The sequence below is a fragment of the Podarcis melisellensis genome (assembly GCF_964234715.1).
Source record: "Podarcis melisellensis genome assembly, chromosome: 3".
Taxonomy (NCBI): domain Eukaryota; kingdom Metazoa; phylum Chordata; class Lepidosauria; order Squamata; family Lacertidae; genus Podarcis; species Podarcis melisellensis.
Genome location: NC_138530.1, coordinates 11,579,444 through 11,600,774, shown reverse-complemented (window position 1 = coordinate 11,600,774; position 21,331 = coordinate 11,579,444). Strand labels below are relative to the sequence as shown.

The 21,331-nt window shown below is 45.7% G+C and overlaps 2 long non-coding RNA genes across 2 annotated transcripts in view; both read right to left on the bottom strand.

Moving 5' to 3' along the window:
* Positions 1-21,331, bottom strand: part of LOC309365973 — a 103,971-nt gene that overhangs the window by 74,947 nt on the left and 7,693 nt on the right. The gene's annotated exons all lie outside the window — the stretch shown is intronic.
* On the bottom strand, positions 8,045-17,927 carry LOC309366115. The gene is made up of 2 exons (XR_014166518.1): positions 17,742-17,927; positions 8,045-8,174 (listed from the first exon to the last, which is right to left on the bottom strand). It is a non-coding gene; the product is annotated as an uncharacterized lncRNA (long non-coding RNA).

The window sequence follows — 21,331 nt, the reverse complement described above, 5'->3', positions numbered from 1 at the left end:
TCATTTGTCGAGACATTAGGAAGAAAAGGGGGAAAGAGGTGGAGTGGGGGGAAAGATGAGTAGGGGTCGGGTAGGGTAGGGGTGTTTCTAGTTTACTTAATATATGTGGGGTTTGGTGTCAGCGTTGCATGCGCAGGTTCTCTGCTGTTCAGTTGTGTTCCTTTGGTGGTGAGAGAGGTTGGGGGTGTGGTTGTTCATTTGTGGTTGGCTGTGGTGGTCTTTTTTTTTTTTAAAAAAATAATCTTTATTAATTTAAATTACACACTTATACAAAGATTTTACAAAGAATTTGCGTTCTCATACTACAAAAAGAAAATTAAAGAAAAAACAATTAAGAAAAAAGAAAATACAGAAAAAAAGAAAGAAGAAAATGCAAATTTATATACATAGAAAACACTTAATCTTCCTAATTAATACTTAATTAAATACTTAAATAAAAAAGACTTCTGACAAAATGTTACTAATGTCATTTTCCCCGCACAGTTTTATATTCTTTAATATTGTTCCCGTCTACTCCACAAACGGTGTTTGTTGTGTTTACAAGTATCACTCAAGTTCTGCTAATATGGTGTGGTTGGTACAATATGATCTTATATAATCCTTAAATATTCTCCATTCTCCAAATATTTCCTGGTTCAATACTCCTCTAACTCTTCCCCTCAGTTTTGCTAGGTGGTCTTTGTTTTCATGCGTGAGTAACCAGACACTGGAGAGACCTGTCAGGAGTAAGTATGGACCAATGGTACCAAATAGTATGGGAAACAGCCTTACTAGAAAAATTAACCAATAAACTGAAACTGACACGGGGACAAATAGAAGAAGACGCCTTTACCCTGGTATGGCTCCCCTTTATCACATACACAGCCCAACAAGACAATGACAATAATCCACCAACAGCATACAAATCAATACGGCTAACCTGATCCAAAACCACCATGTGATTAGAGATGCCTTTTTTTTAAAAAAAGACACCTACCTGCATACAGCCAGTATGGCGTAGTGGTTAAGAGCGGTGGACTCGTAATCTGGTGAACCGGGTTCGATTCCCGCTCCTCCACATGCAGCTGCTGGGTGACCTTGGGCTAGTCACACTTCTTGCAGAAGTGTTTGTTGTGGGGGAGGAAGGGAAAAGGAGATTGTTAGCTGCTTTGAGACTCCTTTGGGTACAGTGGTACCTTGGGTTACATACACTTCAGGTTACATACGCTTCAGGTTACAGACTCCACTAACCCAGAAATAGTACCTCGGGTTAAGAACTTTGCTTCAGGATGAGAACAGAAATCGTTCTCCGACGGCGGGCAGCAGCAGGAGGCCCCATTAGCTAAAGTGGTGCTTCAGGTTAAGAACAGTTTCAGGTTAAGAACGGACCTCTGGAACGAATTAAGTACCACTGTAGTGATAAAGTGGGATATCAAATCCAAACTCTTCCTCTTCTTCTTCTGTTGTGAATCAGATGTTGGTATTCAACTTGAAGGTCAGAAATGGCACACAGCAACTGTTCTCTACCAGTGAAGGCTCATTGGAAGTAGGCCAGGTTAATGCATCATGCAGAGACACAGCGGGCAGCCTCCTCTAAGAGTGAGTGCTTAGGAAACACCATAACTCAGTGGTAGAGCATCTGTTTTATGTGCAGAAGGTCACGGGTTCAATCCCTGGCATCGCCAGGTACGGCTGGGAGAGACGGACAGCAGCTGCCAGTCAGTGTTGACAATACTGAGATAGCTAGTCCAAGAGTCTGGCTCAACATCAGGCAGCTGCCTATGTCCCTTCCTATTCACAGAAGCCATGTACATTTTAATTAATTTATTTTATTGCGCTCTAGCCACAGGGCTTAACTAAGCACCCCAGGCATTGGGGTGGGGATTCTTATCAAGTGTTCAGTGAGTGTTTTATAAGGATTTCAGAGTGGCAGGCTCATAGCTGAAGGGCAAAGAGCAGCTGATAGTTTTAAACTTTAATGTTCTGAATGGGACAGGGTAGTCTATTAACCTGGGGTGCCAATTTGAATAAAATATTGGGGGGGAGCTAAGCCCCGCCCTGCATAATCGATCACATGATGTGGTGCTCACATACCATCTGAATGGCAATGTCCATCAATGGGGGAGGGGTAGCAACCTCAAATATTTTATTGGGGGGCCGAAGACCCCTCAGTCCCTAGAAGTTGGCTTCTATGCTCCATGTCCACAATCTCATGCCTTGAAGCCTGATGACGCCCAGCTAAGGCAGAGAGGAAATTAAATCTTGTTTGCATTTTAATGAGAAACTACCTGATTCACTCTGCTCGCACCAATACGCGAACCAAAACACACTTATCCTTCAAAATTCAAATTTTTCTGAATTTTGCAATGCAGTCCCAAACAATGTGTACAAAAATGCAGATTACAAGGGGAAGTGCTCAAGAAAATGCATATGTGACTGTATTTATTCATCTATAAATAATATTTATGTAACACTATTTATTCAAGTTGTGAATTATGGTGCTGGAGGAGACTCTTGAGAGTATCATGGACTGCAAGAAGATCAAACCTTTCCATTCATAAGGAAATCGGCCCTGAGTGCTCACTGGAAGGACAGATCCTGAAGCTGAGGCTCCAATACTTTGGCCACCTCATGAGAAGAGAAGACACCCTGGAAAAGCCCCTGGATGTTGGGAAAGAGGGAGGGCGCAAGGAGAAGGGGAAGACAGAGGACAAGATGGTTGGACAGTGTTATCGAAGCTACCAGCATGAGTTTGACCAAACTGCGGGAGGCAGTGGAAGACAGGAGTGCCTGGCATGCTCTGGTCCATGGGGTCACGAAGAGTCGGACACGACTAAACAACAACAACAACAACATTTATTCAAGGTCTCAGAGCGCATCACAACACGTGCATAAAACTATAGGGGAAATTGCTTGCGAAATTGCATACAGAGATGTGTTTCTTGGGAGAAATTTGCAGTAAAATACTGGTTAATTTTATTGAAGATACTTTTTTTAAAAAAAGCATAGTGCTGCAGCAGGGTGGAAGAAATGCATTTATGATTTGAAAACTGAGGGGACCAAAACTGACAGTACTCTTAGCAAACTGTGCTGAATAGTGTTTGCATTTTTGTCTTCTCTGGCTTTTTTTTTAAAGCTTCCTAGGAACTGTGCGGACCTGCAAAACAGACCTCCTGACACAGATCACCCAGCATGTTTGTCCAGTGTTCTGCTGATCAACCGGTGGGAAAATTCCCTTATTTTTTGCCTTCTTTTTTTTTAAAAAAACCTTATTAACAATTTTTTCAATACACGGTGAGCCAGGCGCAGGAGATGGAGCCCTTTTGGAACTATTAGCTGCGCATGGGTGCTAATCCCATTCCACTCCACGCGTTCCCTATTATGCAAGGACTCCCATGGAAGAAGGAACGTTTAATTCCCCAATCTGGACCTCTTCCAGGGCTTAATGGAAAAATATATTGTTGACATGCGAGCCTGTTATAAAAGGCATCGTTCGGTTCACATCCAAATTGCGTTCAGCTGAATTTCCCTCACACTTGGGGGATGTGGAAGTTTGCTCTCTCCCCTCCCTCTCCTCTTCCCCCTTCTGTCTTTCTGCACTTTCTCTGGCCAGGGAAAAGCCAAGGGTGTAAGGAGAGAGAGAGAGTGTGTGTGTGTTTGTATATTCAAAGGTCCTTTCAGGAACATCCAGCCCACAATAAAACAGTCCCTCAGCAGCTTCTCGCAGGACAGTCACAGAGTGTTGCGAAAGCTGATAATTGCTGAATCATGACAGATTTAGGAAAAACATCAGCTGAAGTAATCAGGTCAGGGCAATGGTGTTGACCACAGAGCTGGCAAGCGAAACAGCTCCTTCCCCGTGTCCCCAACCCCCAGTTCTTTTCATTTCACTCGCCACGACTATGTCCAAGCCCTGTCCTGCGAACACATTGTATGAGAAAGATGCTCGCTTGCTCAGAAGGATGCCAGGAGTCTTGTACTGAAGAAGAAGAGTTTGAATTTGATATCCTGCCTTTCACTCCCTTTAAGGAGTCTCAAAGCGGCTAACATTCTCCTTTCCCTTCCTCCCCCACAACAAACACTCTGTGTGGTGAGTGGGGCTGAGAGACTTCACAGAAGTGTGACTAGCCCAAGGTCACCCAGCAGCTGCATGTGGAGGAGCGGAGACGCGAACCCGGTTCCCCAGATTACGAGTCTATCGCTCTTAACCACTACACCACACTGGCTCTCAGTAAACAAAACTCATCAGTAAACAAAACATACCCTGCTTAAAAAATAATACCCTGTTACTGATCAGTAAACAAAACATATCCTGCTTAAAAAATAATACAGTGGTACCTCGGGTTAAGAACTTAATTCGTTCCGGAGGTCTGTTCTTAACCTGAAACTGTTCTTAACCTGAAGCACCACTTTAGCTACTGGGGCCTCCCGCTGCCACCGCGCCAACATCGTGTGATTTCTGTTCTCATCCTGAAGCAAAGTTCTTAACCCGAGGTACGATTTCTGGGTTAGCGGAGTCTGTAACCTGAAGCATCTGTAACCTGAAGCATCTGTAACCTGAGGTACCACTGTAATCAAAAAGCTCTTTTTATTTGAGATGGATACTTTGAATGTAACAAGATTGCCCCTCCCCCCAAAAAAGTTCCTTGCGTGCTCTCCTGTGACCCCCCAGACATCGCTACCAGGTGACCAGGTGGAGAAAACCAATCATTTGTGGCTCAAAGAGGGAGTAAAGAAGCAATATAGGGATATAAGGACAGGCTAGCAACCATTTGTTTTTATTAATGGCTGTTTTTATTAATTTAGGGGTGGTTTTATAGAATCATAGAATTGTAGGGTTGGAAGGGACCCCAAAGGGCATCCAGTCCAAACCGCCGCCCCCCGCAACTCAGGGATGGTTAGGGCCTAACCATAAAACTATCCTTGCAAATGGGCTGATAGAATTTCACCTGGCGCTTTCATTATACACCTTTAGGCGCTGGGCCAAAATGTTCCTTTTTAACCAGGCCTTTGATTGATCTTATTGACATCCAACACCCTTTTAGAATGTAGCTTTTTGGGGGGTGGTTATTGGGTTACTGCTTTGGGTTTGGATTTTATATGTTGTGGTCTTGTTGTGAACCACCCTGAGACCTCCAGATATAGGGCAGTGTATAAGTTGAATTAATAATAATAATAATAGTAATAATAATAATAATAATACAGTCATACCTCAGTTTACAGACTCTTCAGGTTGCGTTTTTTTGGATTACGGACCCGCTGAAACCTGGAAGTACCGGAAAGGGTTACTTCCGAGTTTCAGGGGGTTGTGCCTGCGCAGAAGCACTAAATCGCGCTTTGTGCATGCGCAGAAGTGCCAAATTGCAACTCGCTTGTGTGCAGACACGCCGCTGTGGGTTGCGAACGCTGCGGGTTGAGAACGTGCATCCCACACGGATCATATTCGCAACCTGAGCATCCACTGTAATAACAATAATAATGATGATGATGATTATGATGATGTCACCCAATACGTTTTGTGGCTGCGGGGTGGATTTGAACCCTGGTCTTCCAGGTCTTGAGTCCAACGCTTTAACCCAGGGGTTGTCAACCTGGTCCCTACCGTCCACTGGTGGGCGTTTCAGGAGTCTAGGTGGGTGGTAGAGGGTTCTACAGCACAAGCTGAATCCTCCTTCCATCGAGCACTGGTGGGGGGTAAGGAAATTTTACCATCAAGAAAGATGCATTAGTGGGCGGTAGGTATAAAAAGGTTGACTACCCCTGCTCTAGCCACTACACCACACTGGCAAAGATATAACACCCACACAAAATATGCACCCAAAAGAAATTGTTTGCTTGGTTTGCATTGTCCCAAATGGTCACAAAATCAACTTTTTAGCGGCACAGAATAGATAGACAGATAATAGCAAAGAGTGCACACAGTCCTGTTTCTTCTTCTGAAGAGGGGCTGGTTGTAAGGTTTTGCTTAGTAGCAATCTGTTTTTCTCTGCACCCTTTCATGTACCATTCTCCCAAACCGTTTGCAGTTTGGGGAACTGGTGTTGGACTTTCGGAGGAAGAGAGGGGAACTAGCCCCATTGTATATCAGGGGCGTTGTGTGGAGAGAGTCTCTTCCTTTAAATTCCTGGGAGTTTACCTTAGTGAAGACCTCACTTGGAAAAACAATACAACTCAGGTGGTTAGGAAGGCCCAACAGAGACTCCACTTCCGCAGGGCCTTGCGAAAGAACAATGTTAAACAACAGTTGATGACCTCCTTCTACTGGCTACTGGTCCACAATAGAAAGTGTCCTCTCATATTGTATCACAGTGTGGTACGTTGGCTTGACAGCCACGGACAGAAAGTCTTTACAGAGGGTAGTAAAACATGATATCATGGGCTGTCCCCTGAGCCTGCTAGATCAGTGTTTTTCAACCACTGTTCCGTGGCACACTAGTGTGCCGCGAGATGTTGCCTGGTGTGCCGTGGGGAAAATTGAAAAATTCGAAAGATTTAAAAATAAAGTATTTTATAATTTTTCATATTTCTGTTTACTTACTATTTCATAATAAAGTAATTATAAAATACTTTCTTTGTGTTTATTTGATTCCTATTCAAGAGAATTACTTTATATATAGTCAATATAGGCACAGAGTTAACTTTTTTAACATTTTCTAATGGTGGTGTGCCTCGTGATTTTTTTCATGAAACAAGTGTGCCTTTGCCCAGAAAAGGTTGAAAAACACTGTGCTAGATGACATCGCAAGGGATCATTGCCTTAGGAGAGTGAGAAAAATTATCAGGGGTGATTCACACCCTGGCCAGCACCTCTTTAATCTTCCACCCTCGGGCAGGAGATATAGAAGTATAATCAGTTGTACCAACAGGCTAAAAAACAGTTTCTATCTGTGGGCTGTCTGGCTGCTGAATGGAAAATAATATAGTGCAACTGACTTTTGGGGTTGGTGTGTTGTGAGACAAGCACACATACTGCAATGAGACTGAGTGTTTGTGGGGCGGGGAGGGAGACTTGGTTAATTTCATTGTACACAGGTTGTACATTGACAATAAAGGTATTATTATTAAAACCAGGGGACAAAGCCAACTTTAGTCACACTCACACGATAGCACATTTAAAGCACACTGCTCTCCCCCTCAAAGAAACCTGGGAACTGTAGCTTGCCCCCTTAAAAGGTAAAGGGACCCCTGACAATTAGGTCCAGTCGTGGCCGACTCTGGGGTTGCGGCGCTCATCTCGCTTTATTGGCCGAGGGAGCCGGGTTACAGCTTCTGGGTCATGTGGCCAGCATGACCAAGCCGCTTCTGGCGAACCAGAGCAGCGCATGGAAACGCCGTCTACCTTCCTGCCGGAACGGTACCTATTGATCAACTTGCACTTTGATGTGCTTTTGAACTGCTAGGTTGGCAGGAGCAGGGACCGAGCAACGGGAGCTCACCCCGTCGCGGGGATTCGAACCACCAACCTTCTGATCTGCAAGTCCTAGGCTCTGTGGTTTAGACCACAGCGCCACCCGGTAGCTTGCCCCCTTACAGAGCTACAATTCCCAGCACCCTTAACAATCTACAGTGGTACCTCAGGTTAAGTACTTAATTCGTTCCGGAGGTCCATACTTAACCTGAAACTGTTCTTAACCTGAAGCACCACTTTAGCTAATGGGGCCTCCTGATGCCGCTGCACCGCCGGAGCACGATTTCTGTTCTCATCCTGAAGCAAAGTTCTTAACCTGAAGCACTATTTCTGGGTTAGCGGAGTCTGTAACCTGAAACGTATGTAACCTGAAGTGTATGTAACCCAAGGTACCACTGTACAGTTAGCAGGAATCTTTGGGACAAAGTGATGTGCTTCAAATGACGTGGATGTGATATTTGACTTTCCAGAAGTCTGCAAAGATTGTTATCTCTCCACCAGCATAAAGCGATTGACTCTCTGTTGGCCTGCCAAAATCTTGACCAGATTTACTCATCCTGACAAAGCTGAAAGATGGTTTCGTGCCCTGCTAAGCCCCGTGGCCGAAGAATATTGGAAGATGGTGATTTTGCCGCCACAAAACCAAAACTGAGCCTCTTCTCCACACATCCATTTATTATAGAAGGAACATGGATGAAGTCATTGGGCTCAAACGCCACATGTGGTGGTGGGGAACTTTTTCAAGCCGACAGACACCCGTCACATCATTTGCCCAGCTGGAGAAGGGCTGAAGAAGAAAGGAAAGAAGCAGGCAAACAAATAATGTTGCCTTGGTCCAATACTGCAGGAATCACTGCTCAAAACCAGCAGGGGTCTTAAGATAGACTATGAGGGGATAGGAAAATCCATGCAGCGATCGTAAACAGGAGGTTCTTTTCCAGGAGGATATCGGCTAAAATAGATTTGTGGTTTGTGAAGGGAACTGCTTTGGAATGTTGACCTTTAAAAACCCAAAATGGGGGCTGTTTCTTTGGAAAATTTGTCATCGTAACATGGAAGGACTCTGTAGCCTCTGATCCTTGTGCGTTGCAACAAGATGCACTGAGGCCTAAGTTATTCCTCCCGACAGATGTTTGCCACAGATGGCATTTTGGAGATCTGGCCTTGGTTGAAGAGTAAAGTGCAAGAATGTAGGAACAGCTATAACGGATCAGAACCAAAGCAACGTTTTTCAGCTGGGGGATCCATGCACATGCAAAGCATAGCAATGCCGATACTCTTGGCCTCCATCTTACGCAGCTCCACTTTCAATACTGTCTATGGCTGCAAACTTTTTGGGCTGGAAGCATTGCAAAATAACTAACAGAGCAGAATGATGGCTGGACGGCTCAGTAGAAACCCAACTCGAAAGCACCATTATTGCATCTGAGATGTGTTGCAGACCACTCCTCCAAACCTCCTTCCATCCAGTCTGGAGGGCCCAAAGCCATCCTAGGTAAAAGTACCCCTGACCATTAGGTCCAGTCGTGACTGACTCTGGGGTTGCGGTGCTCATCTCACTTTATTGGCCGAGGGAGATGGCGTACAGCTTCTAGGTCATGTGGCCAGCATGACTAAGCCACTTCTGATGAACCAGAGCAGTGCACGGAAACGCCGTTTACCTTCCTGCCAGAGCGGTACCTATTTATCTACTTGCACTATTGATGTGCTTTCGAACTGCTAGGTTGGTAGGAGCAAGGACTGAGCAATGGGAGCTCACCCCGTCGCAGGGATTCGAACCACTGACCTTCTGATCGGCAAGTCCTAGGTTCTGTGGTTTAACCCACAGCGCCACCCGCATCCCAAAGCCATCCTAGCCACACTTCATTATTGTAACTCACTCTACGTGGGGCCACCTTTGACACTGACTCAGAAATTCTAGTGGCTGCAGAATGCTGCGGCGAGACTCCTTATGGGGTCCTCGCCCCGGGATCACATTCACCCGGTGCTATACCAGCTGCACTGGCTCCCGGTGGAGTACAGGATCAGGTTCAAGGTGCTGGTTTTAACCTTTAAAGCCCTATACAACCTAGGACCCTCATACCTACGGGACCACCTCTCCTGGTATGTCCCACGGAGGACCTTACAGTCTTCAAACAAAAACATCTTGAATATCCCTGGCCACAGGGAGGTTAGGCTGGCCTCAACCAAAGCCAGGGCTTTTTTTGGCTCCAATCTGGTGGAATGCTCTGTCACAAGAGACTAGGGCCCTGCGGGACTTCTTTCCGCAGGGCCTGCAAGACAGAGCTGTTCCACCAGGCCTTTGGCTAAGGCTCAGTCCTTCTGTAATCCTCATAGCATTCTAGCCCAATGGTTGCCATTAATTTGACTCTGAATTGATTTTAGAATAAATTGATCTTAGAATGTATTTCAATTAATTGACTGTGATTTTATGTAAACTGTGTTATTTTTATAGTTGTTAGCTGCTCTGAGCCCGGCTTTGGCTGGGGAGGGCGGGATATAAATAAATTAATAATAATAATAATTAATAATAATTAATGACAGCCAATGAATGAGGCGTTGTGTATGGATTGGACCATAAAGAGAACATCCCATAGGCAGAACTTCCACGTTGCCCCCATGCCAACCTTTAACCGGAACAGGGGCGCCGACTTATAAAAAATATTGGGGGGGCCCATACCGGGGTCCTGCCCCGGGAAGTTTTCTAAATTTTAGATGAAAATGGTGCGTGATTTTTTTGGTGCAAGATGTAGCCATGGACATGCTATGTGATCTGATGGTGAATTTGGGGTGACCCAATGCAAAAATCCTGAGGATCCATGTGGATCCGTGCTTTGTAACCACGTTTTTGCACCACTGTGACCCTAGGCAACAGTGGGTGCATGATTTTTTTGGTGCAAGATGTAGCCATGGACATGCTATGTGATCTGATGGTGAATTTGGGGTGACCCAATGCAAAAATCCTGAGGATCCATGTGGATCCGTGCTTTGTAACCACGTTTTTGCACCACTGTGACCCTAGGCAACAGTGGGTGCGTGATTTTTTTGGTGCAGGCTGTAGCCATGGACATGCTATGTGATCTGATGGTGAATTTGGGGTGACCCAGTGCAAAGATCCTGTGGATCCATGCTTTGTAACCACGTTTTTGCACCATTGCAGCCCCAGGCAACAGTGGGTGCATGATTTTTTTGGTACAGACTGTAGCAATGGACATGTAATGTGATCTGATGGTGAATTTGGGGTGACCCAATGCAAAAATCCTGAGGATCCATGTGGATCCGTGCTTTGTCACCACGTTTTAAATGGGGAGGGAAGGAAAAACACAGAAGGGACAAGAAGCACAAGAGGGGTGTGCGGAGAAGCAGCTGGCTAAGAATGCAGGCGAGGAGTTTAACGGGGTGGGGGGGAGGAAAGGAAGGCAAAAGTCCCCCCCCCAAGCCAGCCCTCCCTCTCTCTCTCTCCCACCTAGAGCCTGCACGCAGTGTGACTAGGAAAGAATTAGAAGGAAGGACTCGATCCTTTCCTTAACCCTCTGCTTGCCAGGAGGGCAGGGGATTCCCTGCTCTTTGTTGAGTTTGAGCAAACGCAGCAACAGAAGCGGGTGGGCAGTAAGACCCTGAGGAAAGCTTCTGCCTTCCCTCCGCCCGACTGCCCGATCTTATTTTTGCCTGATTTTTGCCTATTTTTGCCCCTGCGCTCCGAAATTTACGGTAATAATTTTCTTAAATTATTGGGGGGGCGGAGCCCCCCCAAACGAATTTTTGAGGGGGCTCGGGCCCCCTCAGGCCCCATGGAGTCGGCGCCTATGAACCGGAAGGGCCCACCTTTTTCTGCGTGAGATGAGGTTGAAGTTCTACCTTTGAGAGAGGGCTCTGTATTCTCCGTGCTCCTTTTCTCTTTCTTTTCTTTTGTTTATTTAAGATCAGCTTGTTGTTGTTTTTTTGAACTGTATGGTGAAATGAAAGAAGGCTGATTGCTGAAGAATTGATGCTTTTGAATTATGGTGCTGGAGGAAACTCTTGAGAGTCCCATGGACTGCAAGAAGATCAAACCTCTCCAGTCTGAAGGAAATCACCCCTGAGTGCTCACTTGAAGGACAGATGCTGAAGCTGAGTCTCCAATACTTTGGCCACATCATGAGAAGAGAAGACTCCCTGGAAAAGACCCTGATGTTGGGGAAGATGGAGGGCACAAGGAGAAGGGGACGACAGAGGATGAGATGGTTGGACAGTGTTCTCGAAGCTACCAGCATGAGCTTGACCAAACTGCGGGAGGCAGTGGAAGACAGGAGTGCCTGGCGTGCTCTGGTCCATGGGGTCACGAAGAGTCGGACACAACTAAACGACTAAACAACAACAATGGTGAAATGTTTCAGTAAAATGTATGGGAGGGGGAGAGGGAAGAGAATAAGGCTACCTGTGGCTACTAGCCATAATAAGTGGGCATCGTGGATTAAGTACAGTAGTACCTCAGGTTAAGAACTTAATTCGTTCTGGAGGTCCGTTCTTAAACTGAAACTGTTCTTAACCTGAGGTACCACTTTAGCTAATGGGGCCTCCCACTGCCACCGTGCGATTTCTGTTCTCATCCTGAAGCAAAGTTCTTAACCCAAGGTTCTATTTCTGGGTTAGCGGAGTCTGTAACCTGAAGCGTATGTAACCTGTGGTACCGCTGTACAATACTCTTTTTAATGCCAGACATCTTGTTCTTTGTGGTCAGAGGATCACAGAATAATAGAACTGTGGAGTTGGAAGGGTCCCTGAGAATCGAACTTTCAACCTTGCCATTATCAGCACCATGCTCTAACCAACTGAGCTATCCAGGCATGTTCTGCTGTGAAGCCTTCTTGGTAGTGAGAAGCCACACAGCTTAAGGCAGTGGTGTGGCAGGAGAGGATGGCAAGTATGGCTGGAAGATTGAAGGACAATTCAAAGAAACGTTGAAACATTCCATTGCAGAATGGACATAAAACCAGAAACGATATCCACGCCTCTCTTCAAGAGCAGCGGCTATTCTTCGACACTTCTCCTCAACATATTGTTGCGAACTGGGATTTTCAACTCTGACGAACAGCAGAGTTCAGGTCAAGAGAAAAGCTTCTTTGCGCTGATGAGACTTGGTCTGCCTCAAATTGACCTAACATAAATGGGATTACCCAGCAAAAGCAAGCTCACACTTTTCACTGAGTTTGTATACATACTTTTAAGGTACAGTCACACCTCAGGTTACAGATGCTTCAGGTTGCATTTTTTCGGGTTACGGACCCGCCAAAACCTGGAAGTACCAGAATGTGTTACTTCTGGGTTTTGGCAGTCATACATGCGCAGAAGTGCTAAATCACGCTATGCGCATGCACAGAAGCGCCGAATCGCAACCCGCACGTGCGCAGATGCGGGGCTGTGGGTTGTGAACACTGCAGGTTGCGAACGTGCCTCCAGCACGGTTCACGTTCGCAACCCGAGAGTCCACTGTACATATCATTTTGGGAATGATTCACATTCTTACATAGCTGCATTGTGCATTCTTTGTTAATAAAAACTATGATGTGACACAAGCAATTTTTTATGCCCAAAGTGTGGACTGGTAAGGGAACCACTGCCTTAAGGACTCATTGCAAAGATTCTGCATGTGACTGAGCAAGGGCAACAGGAAATATATTTGCCCTCTTGTGGAGAAACAGAGATATTACGTATGGTGCTGCTGATAGTTTTGAAATCCCTTCTTTTACTATCCCTTTTCAGTGATCCCCCAGCCCACCTTGGCAATCTCACTCACCCTGGATTTTATAATCAGTGCTTTGAGAGGTGGTTGAGGTTCCTGTATTGCAGGCGATTGGACCTGATGACCCTTGCAGTCCCTTCCAACTCTTCAATTCTATGTTGTTGTTGCTGTTTAGTTACTTAGTCGTGTCCGACTCTTCGTGACCCCCTGGACCAGAGCACGCCAGGCACTCCTGTCTTCCACTGCCTCCCGCAGTTTGGTCAAACTCATGTTTGTAACTTCGAGAACACTGTCCAACCATCTCGTCCTCTGTCGTCCCCTTCTCCTTGTGCTCTCCATCTTTCCCAACATCAGGGTCTTTTCCAGGGAGTCTTCTCTTCTCATGAGGTGGCCAAAGTATTGGAGCCTCAGCTTCAGGATCTGTCCTTCCAGTGAGCACTCAGGGCTGATTTCCTTCAGAATGGATAGGTTTGATCTTCTTGCAGTCCACGGGACTCTCAAGAGTCTCCTCCAACACCATAATTCAAAAGCATCAATTCTTCGGCGATCAGCCTTCTTTATGGTCCAGCTCTCACTTCCATACATCACTACTGGGAAAACCATAGCTTTAACTATACGGACCTTTTAACTATGATTCTATGAAAAATACTACTGCAAACGGGGATTCCAGTATTATTTATTTTTGTGTAGCCGAAGCCATTACAAAACAAAATGAGACACATATGACAGAATAAAACACATTATACAACGTAATTATGAAAACCAGGCATTCTGTTGGATAAGAGTTTGCTCTGATGGAGGATTTAACTTATCGTCCCAGCAAACTTTTCTCCTTAAAACTGGTAGCAAAACAGGTTACTTTTTCAGAAGTATAAGGAGGACCTTTCTCCTAATAAAAAGTTAATCAGATGATCAATCTCTCAGCTGGGAAATTTAAATCTTTGAACAAGGCTCATAGATTGGGTAAATCAGTAAGCAGTGGGGAAAGACTTAGTGCTTGTATTATGGGCATCACATTTTGCTCCCTTTATGTTTTTCCTTTTCATATGTAATAACAGGAGCAAGAATATTACTGGCCCAAAAATGGAAGCAAGAAGAATTACTGACGGTTGAAGAATGGAGAATGAAGTTAATGGACTATGCAGAATTAGATAAACTAAAAGGAAGGATTCAAAACTGGCAGGACCAGAAATTCATGGAAGACTGGAGTAAATTTATGGACTACTTGAAAAGTATTTGCATGGACAGGCGGAGTCCCCAGATCCTGAGCGGTCCCCCCCCCCCGTCATGTGGAATAACGACTCAAGACAACGTGCTATGGGATTAAATTGGCCACAACTTTATTAAATTTCAAATGTGGGTAGACCTTGGCTCAGGCATTGGGAGTTCTCCCTCCCCAGTCCCCAGCCAGGGACCTAGGGAGCTTCAGGGTTATCCAGTGTGTGTGTGTGGGGGGGATGGGCAGGCTCTGGAGAACATATGTTCAAGCAGAGATAGCCGCCCCCGTTATGCCGCCGCCGCAGGGGAGAGCAATGACGACCTTTCGGCGTACGGTCAAAGCCTCCCTTCAGAAACCCCTTTAATGGGAAACCCTGGTATCGCTGCCGCAAAGAGGAAGATGGACTAAAGGATTCCGCCCAAGGCCTGATACCGCCAAAGTTGTGACGTTTTGCTACAGGAAAGGCGAAACCTGCCAATGCAGGGAAATTCCTTTCCGGCCCTTTAACAGTGACCTTAACGTAGCAGCGCCCGCATACCTGTGAAGAAAAGTTAACCTGCAAAACCTGTGAAGAAAAGTTAACCTGCAAAATAAGACATTAACTGAGGGTGGGTAGGGTGGGAGAAGCTCTGGAGCCAAGTGAGGATTCCCAGGTAAGATCCTCCCTCTATTGTGTGGGCAGGTAATCCCTCCCCTACCTGGCCTGGTCTCCTTGGCAACGCTTCCCCCAGGTGGGATTGGACAACTGACTGAGGTAGGCGGAGACCTCCAGGTATCCCACCTGAGGGAAGGCAAAGCCAAGCCTATGCTGTTGGAGCCGCTCCAGATCTAGGGGCTGTGCGCGTCCACGCAAAGGGTGCCCCCCGTTTTAAGCAGGGAGCGGACATTGTGAAGATCAGACAATGTTTGTAGGTTTGCAAGAAGTTTTGTGAGGAGTATTATTGGAAGTATTGCAAAATTGGAGAAGGGGAAGGACGATTTGTTAAGAGATGTAAAGGCAATAGAAAGTTAAGAAATGCATAAGAAGTGGTTAAAACGGTGGATCATCAGAGGTGCTGATGGAAGTCTAAAAAGATTGTATAAGTGATAAGTTTTGTGGTACATTTTATAATTTATATGTTAAAATCAATATTTTTTTTTTTAAAAAACTATATCTTTCTGGGTCCCTCACTCCACCTTGCAAATTGGTACAGCTGTATGTTTACTTTGATTCATAAATCTCACTTGCACTCAGGTGTGCTTATTCCCAAAGTGAGCGTTCATACTGACCCTGTGAACCCATCTGCCAGTTCCTCAGAAGAAAGCCAAGCTTGCAATTCAAACCAACCTCACGGGGTTTCATCAGATTGACAGGTGGGTGAGAGTGGGACCATGCATGCTACCAAGGTGTGATATAAACCATGTCAACCAGATCCTATCTGCTAAAAGACCTCAGATTTTGATCGGATGACCTCCAAGGCAGCTCACAACACGCTAACAATCCCACACGTGCTTTACTCGGAAGCAAATCCTCTTTGCAAAGATTTCACATTTGCCATATCGGGGTGGAATCCTCTAACATCTTCCACCCACGCTTCTTGAGAGCCAGTGTGGTGTAGTGGTTAAGAGCGGTGGACTCGTTAAATGGACCTTTCCTAAGAAACCTGAGGCTTTTCTCCTGGGCATGGTTGGCCAAATGGTGCCAAAGAAGGATAGGACTTTTTTTATGTATGCAACCACAGCAGCAAGAATTCTTTTGGCAAAGTATTGGAAGATGCAAGAACTACCTACTCTGGAAGAATGGCAGACAAAGGTGACAGACTTCATGGGATTGGCAGAGATGACCGGCAGAATCCGCGACCAGGGGAAAGAGACGGTGGAAGAGGACTGGCAGAAATTCAAAATATATCTTAAAAATTGTTGTAAAATTGAGGAGTGTTAGGATGTCAAGGGGTATGAAGTAGAGAATTACAGCTGTAACTAATAAATTTGAGGAAATTTAATGAAAAGGAAATTAATTAGATAAACTGATTAAAGGGTTGCTAAAGAATGTTGGAATAAGGATGCAGCGAAAGGGAGGTATGGGGAAGTCGATATATGTTTAATGTTGTGTTTGTTTTTTGTTTTTGTGATGTGTTTGTCTTTTATTATGTGTTTGAAAAATCAATAAAAATTTTATTAAAAAAAAAAAAGAGCGGTGGACTCGTAATCTGGAGAACTGGGTTTGTGTCTCTACTCCTCCACATGCAGCTGCTGGGTGACCTTGGGCCAGTCACACTACTCTGAAGTCTCTCAGCCTCTCACTCACCTCACAGAGTGTTTGTTGTGGGGGAGGAAGGGAAAGGAGAATGTTAGCCGCTTGGAGACTCCTTCGGGTAGTGATAAAGCGGGATATCAAATCCAAATCCAAACTCTTCTTGTGTAGCAGTGTTTGCAAAAAAACCCCACCACAACATGTAGGAAGTATCTGTCCTCAGACAAACCTGACACAGGAAAGATGAGTCCTGGCTGTGAGGGGAAATTGTAGATCTTTTAAACTTTGGAGATTGCAAGGAGTAGAAAACAACAGTGAAGCGGGGAAGAAAAAACAGCATTTACAGGGAGTGGGAAACAGCAGGTCTTTGGGGCTGGACTCTTGTTGCTTGATGTGCAGACAACTCACTTCTCAATCACAACTCTGACTTCTGAAGAAGTGTGCATGCACACGAAAGCTCATACCAAGAACTAACTTAGTTGGTCTTTAAGGTGCTACTGGAAGGAATTTTTTTTGTTTTGACTATGGCAGACCAACACGGCTACCTATCTGTAACTGGAACTCTGACTTCATTCATTGGCTAGAAAACACTGAAAGTTGAGCTCATTTCACCTCTCACTTAGAAGTTTCCCTGCACATCTATCTTTGTACCATCTCTTCCAAGAGGTTTAGCAACTTTCTTTAAAATAAAAAAATAAATCTAGTTGTTCGGACCTCTACTGGGTCTGGGCCTGGCACATAAATACCACCCCTTGGAAGTGCTGCTGGGATGCTTCAAGGTAAAGGGACGCCTGACGGTTAAGTCCAGTCGCGAACGACTCTGGGGTTGCGGCGCTCATCTCGCTTTATTGGCCGAAGGAGCCGACATTTGTCCACAGTTTTTCCAGGTCGTGTGACCCGCATGACTAAGCCCCTTCTTGCGAAACCAGAGCAGTGCAGGGAAACGCCGTTTACCTATTTATCGCGGTACCTATTTATCTACTTGCACTTTGATGTGCTTTCAAACTGCTAGTTTGGCAGGAGATGGGACAGAGCAACGGGAGCTCACCCTGTTGCGGGGATTTGAACTGCTGACCTTCCGACTGGCAAGTCCTAGGCTCTGTGGTTTAACCCACAGCACCACTCGCGTCCCACTTGCTGGGATGCTTAGCATCTCCCAGTCTGCTTCTCCCCCTTACACCTGCAGAGCTGGCCAGCTGACTGGGGTTAACTCCTCTCACCTTCCTTGGAAGTGGACAGCTGCTATGGCAGCTCTGATGTTCCTCCTCCTTCTGGACACTGCCCAGCAGATAACAGTATCAATGGCTGCTTTCAGCAGCTCCATTTGGAGGTACACTTCCTGTTCTCTGTCACCCCCAAACCTTAAGATCCATGTAGGGATGCAGAGATGTCACGGGCAGGACTTTACGATGTCATGGGTAGGACTTAATGATGTCATGGGGGTCGGTGCCTCATGGGATTGCAAATTATTAAAAGTCGGAAGATGTGATCCATAGGCTGGGTGGGTCCAGGAATCCAGCAGAACCAGAAAAGGAACATTTAGGGCTGTTATTTTTATTCAGGTAGGGAGCCAGCAGTGGTGGACCATGAGGCCTCAAATTTCAGCACAATGCCAAAATTTGGCACCCCCTGAATCTCAGAGCCATTCTAAATACAGTTGTACCTTGGAAGTCAAACGGAATCCGTTCCGGAAGTCCGTTTGGCTTCCAAAACCAACTCGCAGCTTCTGATTGGCTGCAGGAAGCTCCTGCAGCCAATCAGAAGCTGTGGAAGCCCTGTCGGATGTTCAGGTTCCAAAAGAACGTTTGCAAACCGGAACAATCACTTCCGGGTTTGTGGCGTTGGGGAGCCAAAACGTCTGAGTTCCCGGGTGTTCAGGATCCAAGGGATGACTGTAATAGTTGTGGGGCTCCCTAGTGGCACCCCCAAGTTCTGCACCCAGTGCGAATGAACCAGTTGTGCCCCCAAAATCCGCCTCTGGAGCCGGTATGAGCTCTGTTATTTAAATACCATTCCTCCCCCGTCCAGTACAGAAAATCAGATCCTGTCACTTGTGTTGGGCCCAGCATTTTTGGTTGTTGTGGTGGCCATCAAATCCTAAGCCACTCTAGACAAGGTGACTTCAGAGTGGTTTCCCCAAGACCAAGTTCATGATCTCTGATACCACCAAATCTGGAGATTGTTATGTTAGTCCCTTACCTTTCTTGCCCTGATCTGGCCACAGTGATCCATGTGGTGGTCACCCCCAGGCTTGATTATTGTAACTTGCTCTACCCTTGAAGCTGACCCAGAAACTCCAGCGGGTGCAGAATGCTGCAGCGAGGCTCCTTACAGGGTCCTTGCTGCAGGATCACATTCATCCAGTGCTTTACCAACTGCACTTGCTCCCCGTGGAGTACAGGGTCAGGTTTAAGGTGCTGGTTTTGACCTTTAAAGCCCTATGCGGCCTAGGACCCGTGTACCTATGGGACCGCCTCTCCTGGTATGCCCCGTGGAGGACCTTAAGGTCCACAAGTGACAACATTTTGGAGGTCCCAGGTCGCAAGGTGGTTAGATTGGTCTCAACTAGGGCCAGGGCCTTTTCAGTACTGGCCCCGACTTGGTGGAACGCTCTGTCACAATAGACTAGGGCCCTGCGGGACTTGACATCTTCCTGCAGGGCCTGCAAGATGGAGCTGTTCCGCCTGGCCTTTGGTTTGGACACAGTCTGACCCTTATGTTTCTCTCCCCTTATGGTCTTGATTTATCAGCTACTTTTAAAATGAGGCTGCATTTTAAATTGCATTTTAACCTGTATTTTAAATTGGTTCCCCTCCATTATGTTTTTTACTGTGATTTTATTGGTGTTAGCTGCCCTGAGCCCGGCTCTGGCCGGGGAGGGTGGGGTATAAATAAATTTTATTATTATTATTATTAGTAGGGGGGAATCCCAACCCTGTTTTGGGATTCCAACACCAGTTCAAAACTGGCAGACTACTGGGCAGGGAACTCAGAAGAGGGAAGAAAGCAGCAAGATTCTGAACAGGAAGTTGCTGGCCCAAACTCTCCTCTCTAGGATTTGCCTGGGACTCCAGAGACTCACTGCTGCCAGTGACAATAATGGGCTAGATGGATGAATATTCTGACCTAGTATTATGTAGTTTCCTTTGTAGATAGCACAGCCTCATTTTTAGTTTTTTGTCACATGGAACTCAGTGGAAGCCATGCTGAGCTGAGCCAGCCTCTCTTTGCATAGCTCCACCCCTTCATTTGCATAACCCAGGCTCTGCTCTTTGGTGTAAAGCTGGAATTCTGGCAACTGGCTCGTCTATGCATATATATTTAATCTAAGGAATCCTTCGATTTATTGGTTACACGGAGGTTGTTGTACACTTGTCCCAAGCCCTTGGGAAAATGGTAATGGCTTTGGAACAGGATTAGAGAATTGCAGGTAGATTTGGAATACAAAATAAATGTGTTAAGTTGAGGGTGAACATATCAAGACGACACAGTGATTCTCCAAACAGCTCTTGTTTATTCACAGATCAGAACAGAACTGAACTGAACTGAAGGGTTCAGCCAGTCTGCCTATATAGAGCTCCAGTACAACGTAACTGTAACAACCTTCTGTAACTATCCAATCACTGAACGTCACTTTCAATCCCTTATTTGCATATGTGGACCTGAGTGAAAACTATCTACAGTATCCCCCTGCTGGCCCAGGGTGAGAACTTCAGTACATACCAAAATGAAATGCCAGTGGACACCTTGTGAATTTGATTGGAGTCAAAGTGAAGTTTTAGACTAGGAACTGGATACCTCAGAATGCTTGGCAGTCATATATGCATGTGTCAACTTGCAAGGCTGGGCCATCTTGACGGAACTGCAATTTCATTATATTTGTTGCTGCAGAGTTTGTTTAAGCAGGAAGTTTAGTATGATTCGGGGGGGGAGGGGCAGAGAGGGAGGGAACTAATCTGGATCCTTCCCAACTTGGCAAGGCAAAAAGACTTTTGAGCCCAGCAATTTGTCTTACGTTTCAGGTTCTGGGAATTGCAAAATATTTCAGGATCACCTAGAGCAAAGCAAGATGAAATTTGCTTGGGAGTGGCAGAATTGCTTGCTGCGCTTGGGCTGGGGACGATATCGATGGAGATGAGGAAAGAAGCTCTTTAGAAGTATTATATTTTCTGTTGTGAGCACACACTTGAAAAAAGGTTAGCAATGAAGCATCGACATACTGTAAGAAGCAGAGACCATTTAACAACCCAGGAAAGTAAGACCATCACACCCCGCAGAAACAGGAGATTTACCGGCACAAACCTGTGCTTGCCTACTCAGAAGTAATTTCCACTGAGGCTGTGTACGTGCCATACATTCAAAACACATTTAAAGTGCATTTCTTCCCCTGAATAATCCAGAGCTGTTGTTTATTCCCTTACAGAGTTACTGTATTTTTCGCTCTATAACATGCACCTGACCATAACACGCACATAGTTTTTAGAGGAGGAAAACAAGAAAAAAAATATTCCAAACGAAACAGCGGATGTATGATTTTTGTGGTTCACACTGTGGCCACAGACATGTGATCTGACGGTGAGTTTGGGGTAGCCCAATGCAAAAATTCTGAGGATCCATGCTTTGTAACCACGTTTTTGCACCACTGCGGCCCCAGGCAACAGTGGGTGCATGATTTTTTTGGTGCAAGCTGTAGCCATGGACATACCATGTGATCTGATGGTGAATTTGGGGTGACCCAGTGCAAAAATCCTGAGGATCCATGTGGATCCG